The 26,634-nt window shown below is 40.1% G+C and overlaps 1 long non-coding RNA gene across 6 annotated transcripts in view; it reads right to left on the bottom strand.

The window, feature by feature from the left end:
• LOC144192081 (uncharacterized) overlaps window positions 1-26,634 on the bottom strand; it is a 148,380-nt gene that overhangs the window by 104,388 nt on the left and 17,358 nt on the right. For all 6 annotated transcript variants that reach the window (XR_013325041.1, XR_013325039.1, XR_013325040.1 and 3 more), the window contains exon 5: window positions 12,479-12,635. This is a non-coding gene — a long non-coding RNA (uncharacterized LOC144192081). The remainder of the gene's footprint in view (window positions 1-12,478; window positions 12,636-26,634) is intronic.

Genomic DNA, 26,634 nt, shown 5'->3' with positions numbered 1-26,634 from the left:
TATAAGGAAAGCCTTTGTGTGCCCCCCAATTTTAAACATAGGCCTCAACGTTTAGATTTATGCAGCATTGCTGCCATATTTAGTAATCGTTTGATTGACAATACAATAATTTGTTTTCTTTTGCATGACTGTTTAGGCCCCCCACCATTATGTCATGTATCGTTTATTTCCTTGGTTTAGAATTGCACATTTTGTTCAGTTAAATTGTTATGAATTGCATGTTTTTCCATAAGAATTGATATACTATAAATATTTGAAAATTAGATATGAATTTTATTGAAGAAAATGATTGTTTAATATATTTAAGTTGAATAATTAATTAAGCTATTTTGATTAGATTACTTTAGGTGATATGGTTACGATTTAATGAAAGAAATAATGTATTTTCATATTAAGTTAATACCAGAATGATAGAGATTGGTCCTATAATCATCCTAGGTCATCCTACTTTTAAATTAATTCAATCATTATTATCCTTTCCTTCAAAATATTTGAAAGCATCCCTTTGACAAAATGTGGCTTTCACAAAAATAGATATTTCCATGAAAAAATATGTCATATGTGACCTCGCCTAATTTGCCAGAGCACACACAAGCATGGTTGGCTTCGCTCGGCTGATGTTACACAGCTGGCTGTCGCCAGTGCCGCCACGGGATACCCGAGGCCGCCGCGGATGGATGTACAAGTGTAACGTGACAGCTCCCTGCTTTCATTTGACATCCGCCCGATTTCACCTGGACACACGCCGATAAAAGCGACTCGGTTACAGCCGCTCGCGTTAGCTGCAAACACGCATCCTTCATGCATACTTTTATATGAGCGTCTTTGCCAGGCGAGGCATTCTGGGAGGGATCCTGATCACTTTCGGACTCGGCATCAAATATTTATCAAGACTAAACCTGTCGGTCAAGCTCCATTAGGGAGAATGCTTGCTTATTTTCAGTAGTGCGATGTTAAAAATCCTAAAGTGCTTTACCTAAACTTCATGTCTTTCTTTTTCATGGAGCTATAACAGAAAGCCAATTGTTTTGGATCATATATCTTATGACAAAAGTAGCATTCCTTTTACTGTTTTGCCACTTCTGCTCATTTTCATACAAAAAGTATACAAATTCCTTGCCACACATCATCAGGGCGGAGTCTGTTTGATGCTTAGATCAACCAAAGGACCTCTTTTGGCAAAGAGGTGGGCAATAAAATGGGTTGAGGGTGCCACCTGCTCCACTTCACACATTGTGTCACACCTTGGGGGCCACCTCGTCTCCTGCCATCCCGCAACACAATAATTATTCCGCCACACGTTTTGGATGCCATCAAACTTGTCGCAGCAGGGGATTATTTGGTTTCAGGGGAGCCCGGCTGTTGCCATGGCCACCATCACTCAGCAGACTTGGAAGAGGGACGGCGTTGAGCTCTGTGATTGGCTATGGAAGGATTTTGACCAACGAATACTGTCGTTATGCAAGTTCAGCATCTGAATATGCACATTTTTCATCGATGGCTCGTGTTAAGTGAGAAAGCCGTCAGCAGAAAACAAGGAATTAATATTTCCATTTGTTTTTTTCCGAATTATTTGGCCTCGGCGCAAGTTCTGCTAACTGCAAATTATTCTTCCAATGAAATAGTTGCTTCTTGCAAGCCAATATTGACAAAAATCCTATCAATTATGTCCACTTTTCCTCCCTCACTCAACGCCATGCAACTAGGAGACCCCCTAAGCAAAAAGGGCACTGTCAAAAGTCCATCAGGCCATCAAAGGAGGAGGAAAACATTTCAATCAAGTACAAACATGCTGCTCAGGTCAGATACCAGAACCAAACTAATGTGGAACGGAACCCACCAGGCGCTTTTATCCACAGGACTCCTACTAGATACAGTACTGGAGGGGGTTTGAGGAAGGGGGTTGCCTAATGGGGACCAGAGGTCTGTGTCGTACATGATGCTGGCCAGAGGGACCAGACGGCTGATGACTGATCTGGGGGGGTAGTAGGGTAAGGTTGAAGGGGGGCTCATTAACAAAGTGCTCTAATCGTAGCATAACACGTCCACTTTTATCTACGGCCTAGAAAAAAAGCCAAATGGGTTCGGATGTGTGTCTCCACATGGCAACATCTGCTAGCCATTGACTTGTAAGAAGTTTGGAAATAAAAGAAACTTATTCGTCCAACTCAGAAGTCAAATATATTTTATTAGGACTTGCTTGTTACGATCTTAATGTCAAGTCCATTCAGCCTTTGCATAATGATATGCCAAGATAGGAGCCCTGTATATTAGTTTAATGTTTAGTTGATTATAATTATAGTAAGTCCAACAACTACTGTGTATAGTAACTTTCTAATATGTCTTGAGGAGAGTGGGTAGAACAATAAATGCTATGTGTCAAGGTTGAAATTTGACAGCATTTTATATTACAACCTTTATCTTGGGTGTGATTATATTTTAGTACCCAGAAAAAAACACTACCACATTTATGACAGCTCCTAAAATCTCACCATAGTAATTAAAAGTGGCTATCTGCATAAGCAAGTTGGGCTAATTAGTTTGGACGCGACCGTAACGGGTGATATGTGGCAGATGTATAGTGATTAACATGGCCTGGTCGGTGAGCGAGGAAGACATTAGCAAAGCAAACAGCAGAGACCAACAAGAGACTGACTCATCGAGGTCCTCGTGGCTCAATATCAATTAGCGTTTGCCGGCGTAGTAACGTCTATGTTTATTGGTACAACAGAAAAAAAACGTCTGAGGTCACTCAACTTTGCTCAGCCTTGACATGGCAGCTTGTGATTGACAGCAAGATAAGAGCTACACACTTTGCGCTGAAGTGTTACATAGAAATTACACACTTAAGTGAATCTCAAATTTGACACTAACACCTAGATGTCTATACTCAAACCAATGTTGAACTACAAAACATGAATTAAAAAGGTTACTAGGTCATCTAGATAGGCAAATCTTGTGTGAGGTTAACTTCTCAATACACTGAAAAATGTCCACACTAATAAAAGCAGAGTACAGAAGATTAGAGTCGTTAGGAATTATAAAATTCGGAGCATCTTTGTATAACTCATCATAAGAAAAATGTGTAGTGGGAATGTACAATACACAAAGACATACACCTCGCAATTCAGACTACCCCTCCCCAAATCATCTGTAAACCATTTATATCCTAGAAGATGTAGTAATATGAGTTTGATATTACATTTAAGTGTTTTGGGATCACGGCGTATGATTTATCCTGATTTTAAAGGGTTAACATGAGCCATTACAAACGCTTTGGGAGGGCTATTATTTACAAAACCTTTTGAGTTGTATCAAAGAAGGCCAAAAAATGAACTAAATGAATAAACTATACTATAAATACCTGAGAAGGTTGCTGAAGGCTTGCATAACCCTATGCTATAACTGTTGCAGCATTACTTACTGGAAGACCCAATGTTAACCCTGTGAACTTGACATGTACACTGACATGCAGTCCCGGTTCTGATGTCCATTGTGCCTTGGTCTGTCATTAAGACTGCACCAACAATGAGTGCTGCCACTCTAAACAAGTCCTCTGTTACAAATGGCAAACACATCATCGACCGGAACGTGACTTACGGTGTAAATCTTACGACTCCCATTCAAGTAATGTTCATTTCCACATTAAGGGGGTCTAAATCATGCCACCTTCGTTGTATGGTGACGAATGAACAAGATATCCCTGTAGTTTGGGACCCTTGTTTTTAGTGAGATTCTAAATGTATCAAAGCATAAGCATGAGCAGCTATTGGCATAAAACCTACATCCTCTGTCAACAGCAAACAAAGCGGGAGGGGAGGGAAAAAAGACTGTAACTGTACAGTATTTTAAATCTTATGACGTTTGTACAAATGTGTAAGTGGCACGCCCGTCTCGGGAAGTGGCAACAACACACAATAACGTAATAATTTATTACTATATTATTCAGTCAGTGTTTTTGCAAACACATAACAGAAGCAGGTGCGTCCGTCGTCTAAAACAGCCGCCTGGGCACCACTAAACCCAAACATGGACAATACAAGAAAAGAAACACTTTTCTTTGTTAAAAGGGGGCAATGAAATAAGTGCTTAATGTTTTTCCAATAACATATGTCATAACCCTCTCAACACGAACTAAAAAACCTATAAAGTTTTGCTAAAAATGTATCAAAGTTGAACTTAATTCTCATAAAAGTATGACCTGTGGATGTCCTGCACACAAACACAACCCTATGCAATACAATCCAAGAAATAAAGTGAATTAAGTACAGTTATTGTCAATATATAATTCTATTATAGCTTTGAATGAGTCATGTTAGTTTGACATTTGCAGTAATTGAATTAAATCTCTAGTTCAACATATCATGCTGTGGCACTATTGTATCATTTATTCATTTATTTATCTTAGAAAGCAAAGTATTGTCGTAATGTTCCATTTCCAACAGAGATGGTATAAAATTACCCTGATAAAGCAACATAAAGCACTTTGGCTGCCAAGCCAGCGCTAAAGTGGAACAATGTGAATCTCTTACGAAATAACCATCCCACCCGAATATTCTGCTGCAACACATATCAAAATATATAATTCACATGTACAATACAACACACTTTGCATAGTGCATCATGTCCAATGATGCTATGAACGCCAGTCTCAAGGGAATTGGTCTAATGAAACGTTAATAAATGTTGTGTGTGACTAAAACACTCTTAATTGTACTGAGTAAAACACACATTCCAGAGAAAATTATTCCACAACGATATGACAACCTCATTGAAGTCTCTCCGTAAAGCCTATCAATTACTGTCGCACTTTTCCGGTAAAATTTGATCAATTGCTACTGGGCAGCGGACCACCCATTTGGCAAACAGCAATTTGACAAAAAGCAGTGCTGGTTTTTCGTGCCGACAATCGACACTTTAAGCCGTGGGAACGAGCGAGATCTCTCTCGGCCTTTTTCTAAAAAAAAGTCGACGATTGTGAAGCGAGTTGTTGTTTTAAGATAAAAGTCTGAGGCAAGAGACTTTTTCATTTCTAGGCATATGACTTAAGCTCGCCCTCCACACTGCTGCAAATTATAGCGTGGCCTAACAAGCATCATATATCACACTATTGACCCACGGATACAGGTGCCCACTGCTCAACATCACAGCACGGGTGTAAAAAAATACTGAATAAAGTCAAGTTGGGTTTAAAAAGTCCATCGGGGGAAACAAAATCAGACGTTTATGGCACGATTTCTTACCAGGGAGCATTCTGACCCCTGGAAAGGGCATCATTCCTCAACTCTGCAGGATCAAAAAACATCTAAAAGGCACCTGAACTTTGCACAAAGAGTTCCAGGTGTGACTGTGCCCCATTTTTTTTACAATGCAAAGCACTTCAAGGAGGCCGGGAATGTTCCATGGAGTCCATTCCATCATTATTGTCTGCATGTGCGACTGACCCATTGTGCCCATTTGCTCTAAACCCCCACTAATGGCTTCAACAGAAGGAGGGCCACTTGAAATAAAAGAATAGTGTTTCCGGTTTAAGAAAAAAAAATAGGCGGTGGTGAGCCCAGCAAATCTACCTATGAGGTGTGTAAAGGAAAAAAAATACAGTCACAGCTGCCGAAAGCCATAACAAAGTTATTTCCATTGGTAAGCTTAATGGAGGCCATGTTGGAGATCCCTCCAATTCTGTACACCCACTATGATGACAAAACTACTCAAAATTCCCACCACATCTGACAGTTCTTGACCTCCTTACATATCTGACCTAGCTTTGAAGACGTTGACAACATCAAGACAGCCAAAGGATCCGAGAAGAATAATTCCAGGGATGCATGAAGGTGCGGTAAAAAGCCTGGGAAAAATCGTTAGACTCCAGGGGGTTTACTTCCAACAGAGAAACTTGAAATGTATCTTTAGTGACACCAGTTCTGGAACGTTTCTAGCACACGTTGTTTAGTAAAAACTGCAATTCCAAGTGGGTCTTGAACACAAATCCCCAAAAGTCTTTTTTGCAGGTCTTGGATTCATCAGTTTTGACACAAATTCCTGACATGAAATGTATTAAAGATGTCTTTCATCATCAAACCTATGCACAGAATCCAATTTTTGCCAAGCTTTTCAAACTACGCCATCTAATGTGGACTGAGTCATCAACACTGCAATTAAGGTTTGGTAAGTGACAGTTTGCAAATGATTAGTTTAAAAAAAATGTCCTTCTTGAAGTTAGTCACCTCATCATTCCATATGTTCAAGTCTTACGGCCATGTTTTCCCTATCCAATCCCCTAAGGCAACATTGGGGGACAAAAACAAAGGACTGAACAACCTGTCATTTTGTCATCACCATCAACAAGCACAGCTTTTCCCCTACTACTCTACTCAGTGATGTTGGCGCAGAAAACACTCACACACAAAGATGTAGTATATATACAAATGACAGCATGCAGTGATCACTAAAGTTTCCACTCTTGTTTTATCCCCTGTTTGTCCCTGGGGGGCATGTTGTCAGGCAGATAAGGACAACAACAATGCACACACAAGAACTGGACTGACAGTTTGTGAGAGTGAAAGGTGGGTGCGATATTTCGATAAGACTATGTGTAAACTATTCGGACTGTTCAGGGTAAACATGCCAGTGCCCAAAAGACCATCTGTACCACTGCAGAACAGGGGGCAATATCCAAAACTGACAGAACATACCCAGTCGATAGTTAGCTCCATAAAATAATCTTGGTCAAGTGATAAAGTGCCAAACACATCCAACCTCACTTGCATGAGATTAGCCAGTTTTCATCAAGAAATAAGATGTAGATTGAACGATAATTACTACTGAAAGCTTGTCAAATACTATATTGGAACACCTGAGAAGTGTTTTGAATTACAAACCAAAAAAAAAATGCATAATGCCTCCTTTGAGGCAAACTACTTTACATGAGTATCAATGTTACAAATAACAAGGTGTGCTTTATTTCACCCCTTTTTTCTTGACTCATCTCATGAGAATTTGTATGCTGGTAGTTCCTCCCTGATTGCTCTTTGGCCTGTGATATGTGTATGTGTGTGTGTGTTTTTTTTTTTTTTCCTTTCCACTCAAAACCAAAATTGAGACAATCACCAGGCGAGCTGTCATTCTTCCAGCCGCTGGAATGTCGGGGAAAACCTCCTTCACATTTAGGAATCAGAATGAAGGAGGGAGGTATGGATACATGGAGACTCTAAGACTGGGGGGTTATCAATGAACGGAATACCATCAGTGGACAGAGCAGAAGATGTCCAAGAACTGTCATGTTTGACCCAAAAGCTAAAGAACTTGAACAGAATGTGTCTTGTTACATCTAAGTGTCCGGGCCGGGCTTGACTTAAGTTCAACCACGCGACAACACCTCCTGCAATAATCCACACACAGACCCTCCGGCGATAAGCACCCACAACAAGATCCCACATGCAAGATGAAGAGATAAGCAGCGTTTCCACGTGGCTCGTAATCAAGCTAAGTGTGACAAATGTCAATCAAATGTGCTGTGGATGTCCAACCTTCATTTTAAAAACGGGAATTACAGCAGGTACAAATTTCAGTTTTGTTATACTTGTTATAAGTTATACTAAAAGACATCAAGTTGAGAAAACTACATGACATAAGACATGAAACTATCTCAATAACCCTGCTGCCAAACCTTTGAACGTAAAAACTGCCAAAAAAACAAGAAAAAAAAGCATCACATGTATTCACATTACCCTATTATCTTTAATCTTGCTTTCAAGCAAAGTAGATAATGGAGCAAAACCTTTCCTACAAATCAATTCATCTGTGACCTTCATAAGACATGTGATTCACCACTCTCGCTACCACTCCATTCAGTTGCATCTACCATTGATCTCTACCAGGTTGACTTGGGCTTCCAAAGAGAGTAAAACTTTGTAAAAGTATACATTTGATCTAACAATGAAATGTAATGTTCTCAACTTCTTTCTCCAAAGAAAAATGCTCGGTATGTCAGATATCTTGGCAGAAATTCTTATCTCTGACCTTTCTAAACTTGGTCATGTCACAAAGCAATCAATTGATATTCTATAAAAAGAATACAGCAGTGATATTTAAGATATTGGAGTTGTCTATTTTCTTGCATACATTATTTTTGCTTCACTGGTTATATGATCGTTTACTTAGCAGACTTTTCCTGACGCAAGTGTGGTTTCATTTTCCACAGAGCCCACAATTTGGTGTCATTTAAAGGCATCTTTGTCTGTATGTGTCATGTAGGGATTGAATGACTGCAGGCTGCAGGTCACCGTGACCCAAAAGTAGAAATCAGAAATTAGGTAATCTGTTGCTGAGACAGTTTCTTCCACGTTCCAAAATCCCACACTTGTTTATTGAAGATTATAAATGATGTGAATGTTTGTCTATACAAGCTCTGCAAGTGACTGATGACCAAGCGGTCAAGGTCGCAATCCGCCTTTCCACCGAAGTCAACTAGAAAAAGCCTCAAGATCCATGACTGTTTCTTTCTACCCAGCACCCCTGGGATGTACATTAGTTTCTTTGAACAAATCCTAAAGCTACATTATCACCAATATGAAAACACTAATTGGAATACACTTCAATATGACTCCATTCTTGAGTGGCAGGAGGTGAAATGGACCTAATTGATCGGCAAACCTCGCCCAGATGGCTGCTGTTTGTGTGTGTGTGCGACTATGTATATGTGTGTGTGTGAGTGAGGCCATGTGTTTCACTATATGATGGAAGGGCTGCCTTCCTCCCACCAAATCAAACTCTGGCCAATGTCACACTTGTGCCTCAGGGAGAAAATAACCCTGGGAACCGAAGCCCCCTCGCCCCATCTTCACCCACTCTACGATGAAAAGAAAATAGTTGAGTTGTTACATATTGGACGGACCCTCTTAATCCGAAGGGTTCCATTGAATGCACATGATCTAGAGTTGAAACGTGACCCAAAGCCACTGAGAAAGGCAATTATCCTTATCACTACAACATTGCTTTAAATTGTCCTCTTTTGTGAAACCGTTTCAGGATCTAAGGGGCGCAAACAATTTAGCGAAAAAATGGCATCAAACCGTAGCTACCATTACGAAAGAAGGAAATTGCACCAAAATGACCCCCTAGTCAATTTAAGGTCATTATTCTGGTTTCTCCTACATTACGAGGTGGGGTGGCTTTGCTGTAAACACCTGCCACCGATAAAAATAATAATGATAATAAAACACAAAACTGGGGAAATGCACACTATGCAAAAATACAGCAATTGATAACATAAAGGCAGCCCAGAAGTGACAACATCATAAAATGCTCAACAACTAGAAAAACTTAATTTCTGACGGGTATATTTACTGAACTGAACTATGACATTTTTTTACAGAATTACCACAGAAATAATTAAATCATTGTACCATTGACTATAACAAAGTGGTGGCTAATAAAGACACAAAGTTGTCCACAATGGATGCTGAAAAACAAAAAAACAGTGGCAACATACACTATTGTAATGACATAGGTGCAGATGTACCTAATCAAGAGACCATAGAGTGTCTGTTATTCCTATACAATGTAAGTGCAAACAAATCAGACGGGAAGGAGGCGGTCCACAAGGGTCAACAAAACGCTGCACTTTGTATTGTTGTTACTGTAACCATGGCGACAAAGCTAGCCTCAATGGACAGGTGACTTTTAACTCGTCTTTACGGCTTAGACGTTGTAGCTCAACGAGATAATAGACGCGGTGTTTCCTAATTAGTATTACTCTCATTAAATTAATTATGCCACTACACAAATGGTTGCATGGTGGTAGATGACCACCCTGTCACTCACTAATATACAACACAAGAAAAATGACTACATTTGTCACAGTAGCAAGAGGGTGAGAATACAGAAACAGAAGAGACATTTTTAGTTGTAAATAAATAGATAGTTAATTAATTTTATGTCTGAAAATACTAAGTCATATTTAAAGCATTCTAGCAATTTAGTGTTATTATTTATCGTTCTTCTTTAGGCTATATAAAGTATTAACCAAAGGCTGAGGTTAGGTTTAGTCCAGTTCACTTGCCAAAGTAATTGAGTCCCTCCCTTTAGGCCAAATTATATTAAGGTGTGTTATTACTGCCACTCATAAATGCACTTAGGCCGGGCGTCCAATGGGCCCATTTGACAAATCGGCGGCGCATTTACGGGAAAACAGTCAGTATAATTTAGCAGCAAGAGACTGTCAGAGAACAGTTATTACCAAAACGTGACATTATGCTAAATTTTTAATAGATTGTGCAGAGGATAAAGGGAGTTTGTCCTTGTCCCGACAAGGACAACATATAAAATAACAGCATTATCATACAAATTATGATTGCTGTGGACTTTTTTTCCTTTTTTTCCACCTCTGTGTGACCTTGTCGCGAGTACGACGCCGTGCAGACAGCTGGTTTGAAAATGGAATTATTATGGAAATAATGCAAAATAGCCTCTCTATGCCGTGCTTAAGAATATTACAGTTTTATATAGTTGACTTTGAGATTACAATTATAGTGTGTTTGCACTAGCGTGCTTGTGTCATCCTTGATGATGTGTTAAAATGAACTCTATTCCCAAGACAAGAGCCTAATTGCATTATATTGATCAATAACGGATGACATCATTAGGCATTAGAAAACACACGTGCAAATAATTGCGTCTGCCGGCTGGAGGATGACGGGGCCGTGGGGGGTTGTGGGACGTCTGCTACTCGTGGTGCTGGTCTACCGTAGTAGCGCTCTTACTAAGGGACTCGACAGCTGCTTGAACACGTTGAGCCTCCTTTGAAGGGATCAAGGGAAAAAAAGCCCCCCGCCGCTAAACGAAAAGTTCAAAACAAATCGGAAGAGGAAAAATAATAGACATAAATCGGGCCGGATTTGTTTGTGAAAACTTGTTTGAAAGTCCGAGGTGACTTCAATGTATTATAACGATCTTTTACAGAACGACTGCATGACAAAATCTATGGTCAATTTGATAATTGTCTATTTCTGAGATTGTCCATATAAGAAAAATATTTGCAGATTAGTAGTGAAAAATGTGGAAAAACCTTACCATAACACTAAAATCTTTTCTTCTGCACTTTAGTTTTTTCGTTTTTTTTCTAGTTTGTTTTAACAATAACATTTTAACATCCTTAAGTGGGTTTAAATGGTGTTTATATCTATTCTATTATCTCCCTTTGTTGTAGATGTTTGCAACATAGTTCTGTTATTTTTACCTAAATTTTAGTTTGTTTGTTTTTGCAATAACATTTTAACATGCTTAAGTGGGTTTAAAAAGTGTTTAAATCTATTTATAAAAGGGTATATTGTCTCACTATGTTGTTGATTTTTACTATAACAGATCACATGGGAAAATATTCACTCCATCCATTATTATTATTTCCTCTTATCATTTCCAAATATTAAAAAGCGCGCTAGAATGTAGTCCAATTCTTCGCATCATAGCGTGCTAACAAGACAGAAAGTGGGCGTGAACATTTACAAAAGAAGAGCGGAGGAATGCTTCCTGTTTACCAGCCGATGACAGAGGTAAGTTGAATCGCCAAAGGGAAGGAAGGAAGCATTGACCGCAATCAGCGATGTTTATAAAAAAATGCCATAAAACTTCTTACGATGCCACATCTTCAAGAAGTGATTAGCTTGTAAAAGTGTGTTCGGGTGTTGTGTAGGGGGCGTGGGGGGGGGGGGGGGGGCTTGGTTGCGGAAAAGGCGGAGATTTGCTCAACTAGTGTGACGCAAGACGGGAAGCCACCTGATGTGAGAGAGGTCAGATAAAACGCAACGCGGCTGACGGTCTTACGGGGCAGGTGCTTCCTCCCCCCCGCGCACACACTCATGCACGCACACTATATTAGGCCCAGCTGTGTCAGAGGCTTTCCCAGACATCCAGCCCACGCCAGCACGCGCATCCTCAGACGAAGGGGTGGGTTGTTTTAGGAGGAGGAGGAGGAGGTAGTGGGCCAAGGAGGACGGAGGAGGACGACAGAGGAGGAGGACGGAGGACAGCTCACGCACGCACACGCTCGAAAACAGGGCAGGAAACTCTCCAAGAGTTTTTTCGATTCCAGAAAAACACACTTTAAGATTTAAAAGGAAAGAACTAAAATAGGAATTTACGTACAAGGGGGATTTGGAGGGCTCATCCTTCCTATCTTGTTTCCTCTTTTTGGCCAGAGTAGCTTATACTTTAGCAAGGGATATCCATATGTAAAGCATTAATGACACACCACTTATTCCGAGAAAGTATGTATATACACGTGAAAATATATTTGTGGTTTTGGTATAAATTCACAATTATTACGCTTGCCAAGCTTTTCTAACATAGGAATGCGGTTTTCCATTACTGGTTTTTCTATCCAATCAAAACAAGGGTTGGGAATAATTTGCTTGAAATGGAATTAGAATTTGTACAGACATCAAACATGGACATATAGAAAAATATTAATATAAGTACTCACATGTGGATGTGGATGCTCTTTCTTGATATTTCTTTTCCATTTGCTGATCAGCGACTTATGACCTTTAGGATGTCATCATTATATTTGCATAGCATGGGATTGGACCCAATCTGCATCCCAACTTCTGATTGGTTGAAAATAGTGGTAGTCTTGTAACCTGAAATGAATCAGAAACCCAGGTTAAGTAAGTGTGTACGCTCGTAATCACATATAAAAGCATTTATATTTTGAATTACGGGAAAAATACACTGTCTAAAAACGGAAGACATTTCCAAATCATTTAATGTAGTTTTCCCAATTTTCTATACAAACAAACCATAAATATAAACAAAACATCAATATAAATATTACAATATGTTCCCAAAAAGTGTCATACTATGACCTACAGTCATTTTTTTCAGAGGTCAACTCAATTGACCTCATCTTACATACAGAAACTCACTCACAATGCCCTTGCTTAAAAGGCATATGAATACAGTCACCAATAAGTAATTTTGCAGCTTGACATAGGTGATTCAATTTGAAACCGGGGTCAATTCTCCACTATTTTTTATATGTGGCTATGGGCAAAAAAAGCAAGGACTCCCTCAAATTCATCAAAATTTTTGGCCTCCATTGCCGATCTGGCCCTCACTCCATACCCAACAAACACTGGGATTGTTTTGAGCTGTCTGGTGGAGGAAGGAAAGCGGTGTGAGAAAGTGGCTGTTTTTTCGAGGCGGACAGGAATTGCCCTCACGGTGCACGGTTCCTCTCCTCGCAGCGGGAACAATGCCGTGGCGTCACACCCCAGCGCTGACCCTCGCCGTTTCACATGGAAAAATGTTCCCAGAATTCCGCTCCCAGGCTTTAGCGGGGAGGGAGCCATACACGTAAAGAGAGAGTGAAGGTAAGAGGTGCCTCTGGACTCATTTGTTGCTGTGGCAACCCACCGGAATGCCGATGAGGTGGGTGGCGCTGGCGGAGGCAGAGGCGTGGCCAGTAGCTTTCAAACCAGTTTGCTTCTTGTTGACAAATGCTAATCCGTGCTGAGCAAACAGCGCGTCAATACAAAGCAGTTAAGAATAAATTGATAACTGTATAGTAGCAATAGAGTTCACCCTTCAAATATGGTGCCAGATCAAATGGAATTTAAAAAACAGCAACCTAACGAATGGTAATGGTTTATAATACACACAAGCATATATTTTCTGCAAATACTGTATTGTAAGTCTATGTGAAAAAAGTTTATAAAAGAGGAAAAATCTAAATATGTCATTGATTGGATGTTAAAAATCAAGTGGGAAATTTGCATATAAAATGTGTCATTAGAAATTCAGTTATTTGAGGAATTGACATCGTTTTTTTTTCAAATGAGATAATAGAGTCATCATTGTAATAAATGTAAAGCTAATCTAGGATGCAAACAGGGATGTGTTGGGTCACATATCAAAAGGATATTCAGATATTATATATTAAAAGAAAACTCCATACATTTCAAGGCAAAAAACAAATCATTTTCTAGTACTTTTGCAGACTTCTATAAACTCTAAAACTCCTTGCCGAGAAGACGCCTAACCTTCCATGCAAAAACTGAAAAGACACCGCAAATCCTAGTAAAAATTGACTGTACTTTTACTGGTATTTTTGTTCAACAATAAAACACACTTCTAGACACAAGAGTCCCAAACAACTGTACAACATCCGATACTCTCCCTTAAAAGTCTTTAACCTCATCCAACTGGTAAAGAGCATTTGGTCATAATTCCTTAACAGCAAAATCCAAGTTTTAATAGCACCCCTTCCACAGTAACTTTATACCCCCACATGGTGCTCTATAACCCTTTTACGCGCCCTCGTGAACTTGAAGGTTTCCATAAAAACGTACAATCTATGTGGCAGCAGACAATGTGAACTAAACTCCTCATAGGATTGTGTTCGAGAATCAACCATTTTTATGTCGTAGTAACCGTCCAATTGCTCAACGAAAATCCAGCTGTAAGACTCTTTCCACTCCCCACCTACTTAATTGAAGAAATTTTATACACACACAAAACTTTTATAGATTCTAAACAGTAGAGTGAGCCCTCTAAAAAAATATTTTTCTGCCGGCGTTTTAAAACTGACTTCCACGCGTACGTAAAGTACAATGAAATATGGATTACCAGCTGCCGGCAAAAGGAGGCAGTTAAATTTCTATAAAATATGTAGAGTGAGATAATGATCTATATAAGTCAGTTTGTGTTTTATAGGATTTTGCAGATGTTGAATAATATACAGTGAATGTATATAAATGTATATAAAGCTAAAAAAATAGTAATCTAGAACAAAATTAACTTGTAAGGGGCTTGTTTAGTGTTTTTGCTGCTTTTCTGTCTTTTTTTGTTGAATTTAGGCATTTAGTTTTTTTAACTAGGTCTACAATGTCTTCTGTGTCTTTCTACTGCAACCAAAACAAATCCAGAATATGGCATGAAATAAAGTTCTAATCTAACCTAACCTAACCTAATTCAAGCAAGGAAGCGCAACATTTTATTGTGATTTGAACCGCGGTGACAAACTTCATCTAACGAAATTCATATAACGAGACTCCAAACCAATTTTTCCCGAAAAACTTCAAGTCACCGTTAACATGGAGATGTTGGCGTTAAATATAGCTCACCTTGGTTCCCGCAATGTAAACAACCTTGTGATGTCAGCCATGATCCCGGGGCCAGGATGAGGCCAATACACAGGAAGTGGCTTAGCAGCAAGCTGCATCCCATAATAATCAGGGCGACAAACGCCGACAAACAATCTGAAACGGCGCGAGGTGACAGATAGCGGCGAAGGTGCACAAACCCCAAGCCCAAAATCACACAAACAAAACGCCGGGCGCAGAGGCCTCGTTTACCGCAGAAACATGCAAACAACATGACGGCTGATGTAAACGTACAATGTGTGACAAACACTGTTGTCGTTCTACGTCTCCAGACCACCTCAAATCACATCAAACTTGTCGACAAACAGCTACTTTTTGAGTATTGCCTGCAAACAAGCTAAGGGGAAATCACGTGTGATTAAACGACGTTTTCACGTTCCGCGTTGATGGATGACAAGCAACTTGAGTGAAAGCATCTGCGGGCCATTTCACCTCTTCGTCACCTTAAATGTGACGTAACTGAGCTCTAATGTTAATGGATGGCTTTTACTTAGCAAGCATTAGGTAACTGAACCTTGTTGATAAGGTCACTACAAAATTCTGATAGGAAAAACATGTACATCACCTGAAGTAGTACACAATCAGTGTTTAGACAAAAATATAGAAATATATATGCGGGTTGTTATAGACAGGTGTTGCTCAACTTTAATGGCTGTATAAAGTTTTCCAACAGGGAATGGAAAATGGGAATTTCCAAAATGACATTGATTTTTAATACTTTTTAAAAGATAAATTGGCAAGTGTTCTACTTATTTTAAAGTCCCTAATATTGACATGTGTAGGTTGATTGTAAGATAAACATAAAGAATAAACATACGCTTGCCAGAAGTAGTGCAGCCAAGAAAAATGCTATTAAATGACGATAAACTGTTGGGAATATATTAATAGCATTCCCATAATTTTATTCCTCAATGAACTTAACATGAATGTTTTATAATGGGACAAAACCTGGGGAAACATCATAATACTGGAAGATTTTTTTTTGCAATGCATTTTCAAATTTGGCCAACATAACCTTTCACTTCAAATGGTCACAACATGACTAAAATTATATATCGGAAAAACTAAAGTGATTCCGAACAAAATTGCCTAATTGCAAAAAGTGTTCCTTCCACTCAAATTTAACACGATTTCTTTCAAAACTGACTTGCCATGTTTAACACTCCTCCACCTGTCCTTAACTGAACTCAGCCTGTGTCATGTACCTTATTTCAGGCAGCATCAAAGCATCCCTCTCGTCACGTGCACAGCTATTAATCCCCCTCCCACCTTGTACTACTGACCCCCATCACAGGCAGCGAAGGAGGGCGGGATTGTAACTTAAAAGGCAACCTCAGTGACTGTACTTCACACCTATTACACACACATGCACACCCAGACTGTCACGGACACATAGACAAACACACGGCAGCCTGGACGTTGAAGATAAGGCGCTGTGACAGAGAATGTTAGGGGAGGTGGGAGGGGCTGCTGGGGATGAAGTATGTGTGTGAGCGGGCTTGTGTCTGAGGGATACTCAACAGGACGTCCTGAAAATAGACAGATTTCGAACTGCGCAGGAGCAAGACTATTGACGAAGCCGATCGACAAATGGGATGATAAAAATTATCAGTCAAAATAATAGTATACATTGACAAACCTGTTAGGTTGCATGTATTTTGATTGAGCTGAATAGTGAAAAATATCCTGACTGTAATACATTTGTGACTAAAGAGAAACACATTCAATGCACTGTTAAGTAGTTAAAAGGACCATTTTTTCCAATAATTTCAATGTTACAGTTTCACTCGTCTGCAAACTACATTTTCACAGAAGCCGTATATATACATGTATATAAATTTCCTTAAAAGACTTACATTTCCGGCCCCACCCCCCTAACACAGACAAAAAATGATCCCATCTCCATATATGCCAGACGTCGGAGGATGGGAAGTTGGCATGGTGCCTCACTGGGGCAGGTGCAGCCATACTTGGCGATAACAGATCAACCCAAAGCACGAATCATGGTTTGGGATGCTCCGCATGGGGTCTCGGTGACCTTTTTACGTACGAATTTAAGAGGATTGCAGTGGCGGCATTGAAGGTGTAGAGGGGGTAACTGCTCTGTGCCAGTGCGGCATCGTGGAAAATGCTTCTCAGTGGTTTCCTGTGCGTTGCCATTATCAGGCCTTGTTGATGGACCAGCTTCGCTACAACACACCCCCACCCCCTGACTTCCTGCCTCTCTTCCTTAACCTTTTCCACCCCACTTCCCCTCCCACACTTGACTCAATCCCATGAATCACTGCTGCCCCGAAGAAGGGGGCAATGGATTGGCCAACTGCCCGAGTTTAGCAAAAGGCGAATTCACGCAGGGCAAAATTCTATGGACTTTCCTGATGTGTATCACTTTTGGGACAAACGTTGAGTCACATTTGCATGAGATCATTTTTACTCTCGATAGCAGCCAGGACTGAGCGTGTGTCCTGTTTGAAAAAAAATACTGGAAAGACCTTGCAGATTCTGGGTCACACAACTCATGTTAGGCCAAACACTTTGAAACATTTCTGTTAATAGAGGACAGACATATATCTTGTTTTTCTCATATCCACAAATAAAACATGTGATGATAGTCCAGGCCTTGTCCTGAAAAGATTCCTACCAAAATTTCCATGTGATGTGGCCACATAAAAAAACAAGACTAGCAATTTTGGTTAGTGTCACCCTTAATATTAAGAAGAGGAACAACAACAACAAAAACAAGGAGATAATTTGAGACCCCCCCTCCCATTAGATAATTTGTTCTTCATCCTCTGTTATCAAGACAACACACTTAAGCCTGCCTAACAAGGAGGGAGGGGGCTTTCAAAAATAGCTATTGGTCATTAAAGAAACAACATGAGAGTCTGAAAACAACTGGACATAGAAATCAAATGTAAAAACCACTATATTTATGTATTGAGGGCAGAATATGACCACAATCTTCCTGCAACCATCCCAAAATATATTTCCCACTTAAGCTTTCTTCAAGATTGCACCTTCCAGGGAAGCCCAGGCCACCGTCCCATCCACAGGACGTGACACAGAGCATGTGCGGGGATCCTGATAGGGACTCCCAGGCCGGTGAGAATGAGAAAAGAAAACAGAGAGCCAGGGGAAGGAAAGGGAAACACTTAGGTGGGCTTGATACCCTATCAACAACCGATAGCTAAGACTGGCGGGTAAGTGATGAGAAGGGGGCTTCCTTCTTGTTCAAAGCGTCATTATGGATTTTTGGATACGAGTGAAGATCAGATGATGGATGGATAAAAGCTAGAGAGGGACTGTTGAGTAGAGGGGGGACGTACTATGAGTACCTTTTTGTTCTTGAAAATGTGCCTCAGATGTTTGACGCAGGACAAAGGCTAGCGTAGGGAAGAGGGGGGACGGGAGGGGGGGTTGCAGTTGTTGGAGACAAAACAAACAGCAATTAAGGTAGTTTGTGATTGTGTCTGAAAAGGCTTCACCGTCCCGTCCTCTAGGAAACATCTGCCATATTGATGTACGAGGCCCGGAAAAGACAAATTCCTCCTATCCCTGAAAAAACCTCCGTCCCGGTGAGTCGCCTATTTATCCGGGATGGCGTTGCTCAGGCCTCCACGTACACAAACATAAAGACGCAGGCTGTGTTGTTTGCAGCGCTCCGAAATATACTCCTTATAAACATTGATAGTCTAAACACAGATAAGGCTCCCCCTATCGCTTCGACCTGTTAGTTGAGAATTCCAGACAAGATTGACGGAGAAGATAAGAAATCTATCTATAGGTGAAGTCTATGGCAAAGACACATTTTTCTTAAGAAGCAGTAAACGTAACAATATCTATTACAGATGCTACCATTGGCCGTCTGTCCAAATATATATGAAACGTCCATGAGGCAAAGCAGATGACAGACATAACGGTTGGGGTGCTTTTGGAGTGTTTACTACAATAGATTGATTGAAGAGATATAAAACAATAGTACTGCTAATTTACCGCAGGCTGTTAATAAAAGTCAGTGAAACGCACTTTTGTATAAGGGCCTTTGGGCAAGACTGGCCAAAAGGTAAATGTGAGGCAGGTTATATATTGCACCATTCAAATGATTTGATTATTTTTGGATGGGATGGATGGAATGGTAGCATAAGTGGAGAAAATGCCATTGGGATTTTTACAGAATTATGATAGTGGGATCTGTTTAAGCAAATAGATAAAGTTGAATATGTATAGTAGAATGAAGGAGTACAGGTATTTACATACTAAAGGTTTAAGGTTTTTTACCTAGGTCTACAATGCCTTGTGTGTCTTTAAATGCACAATTAATTTGTGTGTTATAAATAAACCTAAAATCAACACAAATGTCCACATCAACTTGAAAAATGTAACTATCTTATCACACAATTCAAACAAGTAGCCTGTATACAAGATGAGAACATGAGAACTATGAAAGGGCAGTTTGGGCCTATGGGCAAGCAGTTTGACACCAATGTTTTACAAGGTGGTCACAATGCTTGAAAGTGCTCTCTTCAAATGGTCTGAATATGCTTTCAGAGGCATGTTGTCCCATAAACAAAGCAGCAGGCTGGCAAAGTGTGCTGGTGTTTTTTATAACAACATTGAGGAGTCACCCACAAGCCTAAAGGACATACATACACACTTATCTCATTCGACAACTGTAGCGTTGAACATCAAACATAAAAACCCAAAAGTACACAAGCATCTTGGTCTGATTTCAAACAGTCCATCTTTACATTTCGACTCAGAATCGGTGTCTTTTCTCTTGTAATTTCGATTTTAACTGCCCTTATGACAAATTGAAGAACGAATGACCGGGATTTCAACACACTCACGTGTTATAAAGTGAACATGGGGCCAACACGTTTGGAGATATTCATAAGAAAGATGTCTATAATAGCAGTCATCTGTAACGACGGAAGAAGAAACGACCGCAGATGAGGACCAGAAACCCTACCGCTTTTCAAGCCAAACGGCCAGTGGCCAGATATGTCCAAACGTATAAGTTAAACACGTGGTAATCAAGGGCCAAGGTCTTGGTATTATGAATGACTGGAAACATTTCTGTTTTGGATTATACCCTAAATACACAAACATTTTTGTTTGGTTTGATTCTCAACTCTTTGGGCCAAATGTACACGTTCCAAGTAGGCTCCTTCCAGGGCTTGTGTTTAGAGTTTACAACTAAACAAAAGCATTTATCTGAGTGATGTTGTATCAACACTGCGCACTGAGACTCAAAGCAAAAGCGGCATTGATGTGTTCGTGTTTCATTGACTACGTCATAATATAGCCGAGTCACGCGCGTGCAATATTAACACCACACGCAAGATGTAAACAATGTACTGATCTTGGTCGGTCTTTAACTGGAATTTCGTCAAATTTATGAATTCCTTTTCAGTGGCTTGAGAACTAATTCAACAGAGTACATAGACATTTAAACTGAATCCAAATACATTTGCCAATGCACACATAGGCATAATATGGCACAAAATTAGCCTTTTGTGATCACATAAACTGGAAATCTCATTCTATCTGGCCTCATACCAAATTATCTACAACCATTTGCAGATGACAGAAAATATCCTAAAATATTTCGACCAATTTAGCAGAAATTACCACAAGACTCAATTTTCTTCATAAACCTTTCACGACTGCTACATTTGACATTTTCCATACAATGTCTTCCTAAACTATTGTATGTTTGTTAAGTTGTACAGGTTGGCCGAAACAGTAATCCATTTAAGCATGAAGTCAATACACACACAAACACAAACACACACACACACACGTGTAAAACACACCTCCCATCGCCAGCTGGATGGGGAGGGGGGGAAGCAGCACTTGGGGAACAGTTGACACTATGATCTCCTTAATGGTTACATCCTCCACGCCCGACACCAGAGACGCTATAACACACGAGCTTTCTTTGCTCGGAAAAGGGGGAAAGATCCAAATTGCAGCATTCCCACTCTCTCACACACTCACAGCGACATGCACACACTAATCGCATACGCTATCTTGTTTAGCAGCCCCCGCCTCCTCCGCCTCACCCTCCTTGTCCTCCTCCTCCACGCAATCAGAGGCTCAGAATAGGAAGCAGGGAGAGGAAGCAGTCGTGCATTCACAGGCTGGGAACAAGGAGAAGGAAAAACAGCCGGAACCTGGAATTTACGGAGGAAAAAACAGCAGTCATCCCAAAATACCTCAGGTCCATCTCGGCAGATAAACACACAAATATCACCGCTAGTGTTCATTTTGTTGTTATGCCGCTGGAGTGGACCAGACAGTCCACAAATTGGTTTCAAACCATCTTGCGTCATACAGATAAAAGTGTCCATGGGTGGAGAATCAAAACTAATCCCAAAGTTAAACGCTTTCATTCAATCTCCTTCCCAAATGTGTCTCAGCTTCCCTTTTTATGAACGTCTTGTGTAAGTATGTCATACATATTGGATCAAAATCACAGTCCTTCTCCCTGATGGTGGAGGTTTAGGTTCACTAACCCTGAAGGTCATTTCCTGTGACCCTTTCTTCCTAATTGATTCAATTTGACTGCCATTGGCCTTCTATTAGGATGACCTCATGTCCCCATGTCCTTTGTGTCGTGGAATAGAGAAAATCTCAATGGGGGAAATTATCAATGGCCATTCCAGCCCACAAAACATTTAGTGAAGTGACATCATTTGCACTTTAAAAAACAAAAAAATGAACCAATGAATTTTCAACATAACCAAAAACCAAATACTCAAAGCATCTCAACTACCAACAAGCATTCCAATGTTGCTAAGAAGACATAATTAAATTATCGTACATGATTGACAAGTTACTACATTAACGCTTGAGCAACATGTGACCATTATTTTGCCTTCACGGGGCGCCGTGTTCTCGGCTCCAGTCTGACGGCAAGAGCCGTGTTTCTCTAGCAACAATTCTAGAAAGTCCAAAGGAGGTCAGTTGCCAACCAACCTAGGAACCTTGAACCCTGCGAACTTCAACCTATTTTTAAAACTTTCAACATTTTTCACTGATCCTGATCTCATGCCTGTTCTTTTGGCAAGACTTTGCTTATGCATTTGTTGTTTGACAAAGCCTGTAATAAATCAAAGCTGCAGCTTTTTTTCATTGTATTTGTCACAAGGTCTGACCTCACACAAATTTCAATACACTAAAAATATGGCTGGAGCCATGAAGAAAAAAAAACTGTTTTAAAAACTACTTTTTACATATAAAGAAACTGAGTTTGGGATATTGACTATAATAAAAATGAAGGTTAGTTTGTATTATTAGACATATTCCTTTATATAATTATTTATTCACAATTTAATATATACTTGGATTTTAACATTGCCTGTATATATTGTAGTATTTGTAAACATTCCATTTAAATATCTCATAATTTTATTTTCCCCATTTCAAGTCATTAAACCAATGGAAATCCTTGTCATTTATGACAAGGAACATTATGAGGAACAGTTTTCTAATTAATTTAACCAACAAATGCCCATGTAGAGATGCCTCCATTCACATAGTGTAATTTGCCATCCCCGTCGACCGCGTTAGTACACATCACCAATCGTAGCGAAGAACTACACTGGAGCACATCCTGTTTGACTTGACCTCAGAGGATATTCTCCTTTCCCAAGCAAACAAAACCACCAGGCTTTTTGGATCGTACCAACGCCGGAGGGGAAGGGAGGGGAACGCCAGAGGACATCGCAGCTGAGGGACCATTAGGTACAATGTTATGGCCTTTGGTTCAAGTCCATGAATTTAAGTGTAAAACTACGACATCTCCTCAAGGGTTTTGTTCAATCGAATAATGACAGACACGACCAGATCCAATGTCGTAGTACTTTTATCTCAATGGACTACTTTAATTACCATAAAAGTTCAAGTTCCGGGGGAAGTTAACACCATTTTTAGGTCAAAACGAAGCTGAATAAAATCAGCAGTTTGTTAAGCAGCCTGTCCACGTGTTTAGCATCTGACGCTATTGTATGTAAGCGTGTTTGGCTTGGGTATATTATGCAGAAAAAGACGTCGCCTCCTCCTATGATTAATCCACTATTAGGCTAAGTCGCCGACACCCTTGCCCCTCCGGCGTCCCCGCAGTGTTTTATACTCGGCTAATGGCGGCGCTGCCGGGAGACGGTCGGGATTAACGCTGCCGACTGACACTAATCTCATTGTGCTGGGGAGGATTTGGGACCACTACTTCACTGTCGCTTGCAACAAAAAAAAAACTACCAGCATTTGTGACAAGAGTACAGGATTTGTGTGGCTAACACAAAGAAAATGTTAATAGTGTCTAAATAAAAAGTTTTCTTTCTGAGATTTCCAAGACTAGAGATGCAATCATCATAGTGCATTGGTAGGATGGTCCATTGATTAATTGACCACTAATTTAATGAGTCTAGACCAGGGGTGGGCAAACTGGTCCTGGAGGGCCATTGTGGGTGCAGGTTTTTGTTCCAACTTATCCAACACAAAGTTTAACCAATGAGGTTTTGACTGGAATAAGTAATACACTGATTGTACTTCTAATTTACAAGATTGGTGGAGATGTTTCCTCTCAAGGGTGTAACAAAAAACAGCATTTGTGCATTTTTTTTCACTGCCAATTTGCTAAAATGTCCTGTCTTGGAATGAAGTAATAGACATGAAGAAATGCTTTTCTATTCGACAATTGTTTAGCATGTTCACGTCACCCTGGTGCCCAACAGAAGACCCGGTCAGTGGTGTTACATGTTTGTAGTAAACACTAAAAAAGTCGCAAGAGGAGAAAGCAATGTTCCAAAACAGAACATGAGGGAGAAAACAGATTGGAGAGGGGCATTTGTGGACCTTTTTCCTTTTCACAATACATTTGCCAGTATACATTACTATCATTATAGTTGTCTTTTGCAAGGGTAGTCTCAGTAGTCAAGTCCATATTTTGTTCTTCTTGGCACCATAAACCTCTCAAAACCTTCACAATACACTGGAGCATTCAGACATCTGCAAGGCAATTTGTCCCACGTGCGAGGCACACAAAAAGAGAACGATATAGCCAATCAAAGATGACTTTGTCTGAATTTTAGCCAATTTGCTATCATGAGCACTCTGGAGCCAAAGGCAGAACTTGCAACCTTAGGAGCAACTCGTAAATCCCCATCCCTATTCTACCCAGAACACTGACGTCACCACCAATCTGCAGCAACATATTGACCTCGCCGTTTAAATCGCCATATGACTGTTTTTTTACGACACAGAGGCCTGCTACCAAATTCTAGAGAAGGGAGCGCAAACAAGTCTTCCATGCAGCTGGTAGCCGGTTAACGAGCTTAGCCAGATCAGATAAAAATGATGTATTATATAGCATGGGCATTAAATGCCAATTTTAATTCTGTTTATTTATTTCTATGATAAAAACGATGCTATCCATTCTTTTTTTTTTTTAGACAGGTAAACAACATACAGTTACCATGATTACTGAGTTTAATTCACAGTAAAGCTACACTCGAACTAAGCTTGATAAAAATAGGTAAAGACATGAGATTTTTCAATCATAAATTGATTTTATGGTGGTCCCAATGGCAGGTTTACATGGGGATTCTCAAAAAATGGTTCTATATTTTAGTAAAAAATGATAGTCCCAAGATAATTGGGTTTTAATGGAAGAATTGAATTGCCTTGCTTGCCAAAATGTATCAATGCAAGTGATTTTCCCTCATGTGAAACAGTACACTAGTTACAATCCACTATTCCACGATACCTGCATCCAATTAAGTCTTATATGGGTAAATTTTCTTTCCTGGAAAATGCCCAAAAGGACCACTTCAAAATCAGCAATTTCCTGTCCAATTTGAGGCATTCGTCCTTCACATATTTTGTTTTATCCTCCATCCCGATATCATTGCTCCAAATAATCCCAAACCCTCTACTTTGATCATAAGGAAGGCACAATACTCAACTTGTCAGTTTGCCCGGACCACACCTAAGGGAGCCATGTGTTTCATTATATTAGTCTTCCATAAGCGAATCCAAATGAGACACTTGAGTGTCAAGGCTGGGTAGGCATTCAATACATTCTCCACATTCCGGCAACAACAATAGATAATCTCGCACACCGATGGAGAAGGTTTTACTCCATCAGTGCACCAGCAAAGTTTGCATGACAGCGAAAGCACAAAAGACAAAGACCTCGGCGTTGGAATCAAAGCGGCGCTTTGTCCATGGCCAAGACCCAATCCCACGCTGACCCTTAAACACGCTGTGATAGTAACACATCAAAGCACCTATGCCAAGGCCTGTGCGTGAACCCTAAACTCGCTGGATGGAGCACCAAAGTCCCCCCTCCCACCCTCTGGAAAGCGGAGACATCTTAATCTAGGCACGGTCCTCGTCCCGCGCTCTCACAGAGTGGGTGAGAATAGCGCGGCTGAGAGGCGCACGGCGGCAGCTGGTCCGTGCGAGGGTCCGGTTTCACGTAACAATACGATGCGTTTAAGTGAGGCATGTTATAAATAAGAGCACAGAAAGCATCCGATGACAGCAGCTCGGCTACCCCAAAGCCCCCCCACGGCCCACTCTATGCTTTGTTTCTTATCCGGCTTTACACTTCAAATTTAGACTTGGTCAAAAATGCTTTGGTTTAAAAAAAATGTTTAGAGAAGACGGCCATGAATTCTGCACGATTTTCTAACAATGCCAACTGTAATTATAACAAATGTTTTTTTCTAAAATGCGTGATACATGATTTCGGAAAATGTGGGGTAAGATTAATTATGTTATTGGGTGGAATAATAGCAAAAAGCTGTTTTAATGACCTGATTTTGTGGGGTGTGCCGCTAAAAAAAGTGTTGTGCAAAATCAGCAAGAGTTGCACATCCCTAAAAAATCGAGTACTTAATTTTCCATCAACAGTTAGTCTGCAAAAATGCCACGTGCAGTTAATTAAAACACAAGGCCCAAACCCTGGAAAGGAATCTTCCATTAGGACAGTCAGATGGCGTGACTGCTTTAGAGTGGCTCATAAGTGGTCATGAGTATGTGCAATGTTGCACAAAAATGACGAAAGATAATATTTATCGTTTTGACTTGACATTCTGCTTTTGAACAGAGTGCCTCAGTGTTTGACCTAAGTGTGTAGATCACAAGGAAAATATGTCTTCCATTGACAGTGGCCATTATAGTGCGGCATTCATCTCTTCAGTGAACACACAGTGTATATATTGTAACAAAAATAAATAGTTTGATTCCTCACAATTTTCAAGCATTATTATTATTTTTTAAAGCTATACTTTTCCAGTAAATGTTCTCCCTATTCAAACATGGTGCATAATCTGCTCGCAAATCATTGCACACAATGACAGTCAAATAAAGCACAAAAAAGAACATATGGCTTTATATCATTCACTTTCCCTCAAAACAAAGAGTGTTATCAGTTGAGCCACAGCTACTAAATTACAAGCGGTCCCGT

Source organism: Stigmatopora nigra, unplaced genomic scaffold (assembly GCF_051989575.1).
Source record: "Stigmatopora nigra isolate UIUO_SnigA unplaced genomic scaffold, RoL_Snig_1.1 HiC_scaffold_25, whole genome shotgun sequence".
NCBI classification, from domain to species: Eukaryota; Metazoa; Chordata; class Actinopteri; order Syngnathiformes; family Syngnathidae; genus Stigmatopora; species Stigmatopora nigra.
Note: the sequence above shows the minus strand (reverse complement) of the source record. Positions and strands in the feature narration are given on the sequence as shown.